We start from the raw sequence: 5,348 nt of genomic DNA on the forward strand, positions 1-5,348 counted from the left end.
AGGAATAAACAATTATAGGTCAACATACGTCCTTTAACAATGAGAAAAGCCCATATCCATAGTCAGTTATAGAAGGCCCCGAAATGACAAATGTAAAAAATTCAAACAAGAACGCTAACGTCCTAATTTATGCATAAAGTTTAAAAAAAAAATGTAGCGCAGCGCATCAACAAACAACAACCACTGAATTACAGGCTCCTGACTTGGGACAGGCACATACATACAGAATGTAGCGAGGTTAAACAGGTTAGCGGGATCCCAATTCTTAGTTATATTTTCGACAATGTAAGTATTCATAAGTCTGTACGTTGTAGTATTTGTCGCACCGTTATTCTATTTTATTATTCAATTTATTCTCTTATGTGATGTTGAATTTTCTTTACTTATTAGAACAAGAAAATTATGCATGCAATTTTGAACAGGACTTCTGCAAATGGCTGCCAGGAACTTGGAGACGAAGAAATCATACAGACGGTAAGGATTTACAATCTGCTATTTCACTATATTTATGAAATGAGATAGAGTGGTCTCTTGAATTTTTGGGGACTTGGAACCATTGCAGTAAATCATAATATGCCTTTTCATACCATTTTGAAATGTTTACAACTTTTCCAATACACAATAATAATTCTCAACCAAGGATGCATGTAAGAGAACATGAATATCCAGCTTATATATTTTTAAGACTAATTTCACCAATAAAGAAATCCAGATTAAATAAAAATGCTTTAAAACGACACCAAATATATTTATATTTAAGAGTTTGTTTCTTTTCCAATTTAAGATCTATTGTTACGATCCCTTATGAAATCACCTCATGGCGATTATAATGTTAACAATAATATTGAAACATATGAGCATATCATTCTGAATTACGTCGTATATGTACCATGTGCACGTTTGTCACAAAATATGTCTTAGTGGTATTGCAAGCTCAACTATAAAGAGTCGTAAACTACCGCTTATAGAAAATGACGGGAGATAATAAACATGCTCAAATTATTAATTTTCCTTGGGCTATGTCGTATATTATTTCATTGACAAAGCGCCATTTTTGAAAGCTATGTGCACAATATGTAAAAGGGAAGACATCGACGGTGAATAAGTTCCGTACACATTTAATTTCGGTAAAAAAAGTTTTAAGAAAAAACATTATGAAAATATACTAAACGATATAGTGGAGGTGAGTTTTTCAGTTTAATTTGTTACCTATTAAGAAAAGGAAATTTCCAAAATTTTGATTAAAACAGCGGCAAAAATATAGTTCTTTTCATATATAGTTTGTGTTCGGACGTATTTATCATCAGAGTAGAATATATCAAAATTAATTATATATAATGGAAGGACATGTTTTTTTTTTTTAATTTATTATAAAATATCAGCTGCATTTTATATAACTTTATACAGTTGTTTTGAAGATAATAGAATGACCATACCCAAATGAAACACTTTGTACATATCTAATTTAGAATAATTACAGTGACTTCTCTTTGCATGCAGTTTTTGTTATTGAGAACAGTTACTGTTATCATTTTAAGGACATAAGTTCTATGAACATGTAATAACCCTTTGTATTACAATCAAAATCCAACCAATAACTTTAGAACATTTTAGTTGTTATCAAATTAATAACTTATATAAAAGCCAATTTTTATAAGTATGCTTAGTATAATTAATGTCTTTAATTGCTATGCTTAAACTATTTTGTTAATTTTTTAATATATCTAAAAACAACTAGCAGATATACAAATAAAATGATTTACGAGAGATATTAATTCAATGTAAACATTGCGAGTATATCAAACATTGTATTTGTCATCCCACTAATGCTCCAATATGTTGAGCTGCTCTTATTTTTCATTAAGGTTCAGGTTATTTCATTGGTATAGATGCCATTGGGGGCAACGTCGAAAGACATGCTGAACTGTCTACTGGAGTAATAGTGTCCAATGGATCGAAATGTATATCCTTTTGGTATAACATGGAAAGTTTCAGTGGTGTACAAGGTTCGAAACTTGAATTCTTCCAAACAAATGAAAAGGGTAAAATTAGTTTACTGAAAGAATATATAAATAGTACAGAAGGAAGATGGATTCAAGAAACAGTGGATCTGCCAGGAGGCTTGCCTTATAGAATTATTTTTCGTGGAACAGTTTTTGGACACTGGAATAATAACATTGGACTTGATGACATTGATATACTTCCTGAAAGTTGCAGTGGTTAGTCTAGTGATTTTATTCGATATTTGTTATATGCATTTAAAAAGTATTTAAAAACCAATTAGTGATTTTATTTACTAAATTTCATTCAAAGAAAACATAATTATATTTCCAAAGTTATGAATACATTTGATAGAAATCATTGGTAGATGTGCGAATATATGTATATTGATTTTTTTTTCGGTTGTACTTTTCAAACGTTGGTTGAACTAACATGTATTTAGATATAATTATTGTTTCTGAGAAAAATAACAAGAGCATATATATTTATGCATAATTGTCGTTTGCACATTTTAAATTACAATTGAAAATATGATAACAATATATAACTACAAGGAGAATGAAAAAAAGGAAAGTTCCTTATCGAAGGGCAAAATCAAAATCTTAAATAAACCATACGAATGGAAAACAACTGTCGTAATGCTGACTTGATACAGGCATTTCCCTATGTAGAAAGTCATACTTATTTTGTTGTCTCTCCTGCAACGAATGTCAAGGAATCCATGGAATTAGGATGTTCATCCTATTGCTATGGCATCGACGACGTCTTTAAATACTTTTAAGTAATTGTATTTTTGACGACTGAATCGATCGGCAACATGGAAATTGTCCCTCTGATCTTATCGCTTAATACTTTTAAGATCGTGGACAGGACTCGATGCGCGAAAATATTAAGCAGTAACGTCACAAATCAGTGCAGCAACATTGCGTTTTCAAATCCTTCTGAGTCAACTTTTCAATAAAATGCACGCGACTTCATTCATACATTCGTACAACTTTCCAAACGTTAAGTACGTGTAAACTTAGTTGTATTTACATTTTAATTTTACTTCATATTCGTAGCCAAAAAGTTATACTGTTGTGACAAATTGCCCAAAAAAAACCGCCAATACTATGGCACGTATTTTAATAATTTGGTGACTATTGTGAACGCATCTATCCCATCGAACTAGATATAAAGGATACAACAGATACAGTTAATTCGGCCTCATATCTTGACTTACATCTAGAAATTGACAATGAGGGGGAGTTGAAAACAAAACTTCAATTGATACGATATCCCCGTGCTTGCATTTCCTATGATGATTTTCTTGATAGAGGTTTGCTGCTCACAAGGAAGTTATTAAACCAAGAGTTCCAAATGGTGAAGTTGAAATCATCCCTTCGTATATTTTACGGACGCCATCACGAGTTGGTTGGAATAACCGTTTCACAAATGATATCGGATATGTTCTTTTCGTCGTTACTACAATCCCCTTCCCTTTCATGAATGTTATCTACCGAATTATAATATTTTCCGGATTTGTCATAAAATGAGCAACACTACGAGTGCCACATGTGGAGCAGGATCTGCTTACCTTTCCGGAGCACCTGAGATTACTCCTAGTTTTTGGTGGGGTTTGTGTTGATTATTCTGTAGTTTTCTATGATGTGTCATATGTCCTATAATAATTGTTTGTCTTTTTTATTTTTAGCCGTGGCGTTGTCAGTTTATTTTCGATTTATGAGTTTGACTGTCCTTCTTGTACCTTTCGTCCCTCTTTTGTGGTTCTGACTTCATTGACCTAGCGGGCTCGCTTGATAGTCTTGCTGATGCATACATGACACTAAAATGAACTGTCATCTAAAAGAAAATATTAACATAACCATTTGCCTAATATGAAAACAAAATAATAAAATACTTTATCCAGGATAAATATATTGAGCAGGATATTAAAATCAAGTGAAAGCTATCCAATTGGATCTATTAGAATCAATTGTAACAAAAAAGAAAGTTTCCACAAACATATGCTAAATGTTTCATTTCAGGGGGAAATATTTCAGAGGAAAATATGTCAGGGGAAAATATTTCAGAGAATCGATTCTTTCAAGAACACTGTTTAGACTTTGATGACAATTTCACTATAGATGGCTGTCCTTTTTTGTATTTCGACACAAGCAAACTTCGATTAGTTTTTGAACCACCTGTCGAAACTTCAAATATGGAATGCCAAGGAATAGAAAACAAGACTAAGGACAATTTGTTCAGTCGGTGTGAGGCAGGTGCATTTTCAGGATGCGATGTCAATCAATACACCATTATTAGCTTTGGCATGTCTAAGGAACAGGAATGCATTACATATAATAAGGATATTGTTCTAGAATATTCTTGTACAGGTAAGCGAATAATTTATACAATGTCTTTTAACAATTCCTTATACACTGAAAAAGTAAAACCTCAATTGTGTTTGTGTGCTCGCGATATCCATATAGTTTTGAACCTTATCTTTTTTGTTTTGCGTAGTTGTTGGCCACTCGTTTGATATGTTTGAGCTTTTGATTTTGTCATTTGATTAGGGACTTTATGTTTTGAATTTTCATCGGAGTTTATTTTTGTGATTGTACTTGATGATTATGATTAATTTGTGTGTTTTCAGTTTTTTCCATTAATTCACTCCCTGAATACCATAATATTCATTTCTTAAAAAAGCGAACAAACATTAAACACTTTCAAGGTACAAAATACTACATGTATTTCATGTTCATCAGTAAATTAGCATTGTTCAACATACATGTATAAGTAACAGGCAAATTATGAGGTTGACTACCCTTTTTTGTTAACTTTTGGAATTATTTAACAGTTCGCTAGAGTCCCTTTTGGTTATATAATTTGTCTTGTTATATCAAATATTTAGCTTCATTATTTTCAGCATATACTAGTATCATTCCTCATTCAAGAAATACACTAAACATATTTACCTGGATTTTGTAATTGTGCCGGACGTGCGTTTCGTCTATAAAAGATCTAGACTCGCCAGTGACGCCCGAATAAAGCAGTTGGAAAAATTATGATACTAATAATTTTTCTAGTTTCATAATATCAACATAGAAGAAAAAACGGGTTGCAAGTTTGACGTTCAGGATTCGGCATTCTAGCGACACGCGATACACATGGTCAAAACATGTGCAAGAAATACCGTAAGGATGTTAATCCAAACTTTAAATGACATCAAGTCTTATAATTAAAGTGTCTACGATATGTAACTCGCAGTAATTTAATATACTATTTTATCTCTTGAACGCCAACAAAACGCGATATGAGGCTAAAGTACACTTAGAGAGTTGGTAGTCACTGACATTGCAGTGGCG

General features: G+C 32.1%; 1 long non-coding RNA gene across 1 annotated transcript; it reads left to right on the forward strand.

Moving 5' to 3' along the window:
- Nucleotides 1-355: 355 nt before the first annotated feature.
- LOC143046798 (uncharacterized) lies at nt 356-4,450 on the forward strand. Its single transcript, XR_012969285.1, has 3 exons — nt 356-474; nt 1,866-2,219; nt 4,029-4,450. It is a non-coding gene; the product is annotated as an uncharacterized LOC143046798 (long non-coding RNA).
- Nucleotides 4,451-5,348: the final 898 nt, after the last annotated feature.

The sequence above is a fragment of the Mytilus galloprovincialis genome, chromosome 9 (genome assembly GCF_965363235.1).
Source record: "Mytilus galloprovincialis chromosome 9, xbMytGall1.hap1.1, whole genome shotgun sequence".
NCBI lineage: Eukaryota > Metazoa > Mollusca > Bivalvia > Mytilida > Mytilidae > Mytilus > Mytilus galloprovincialis.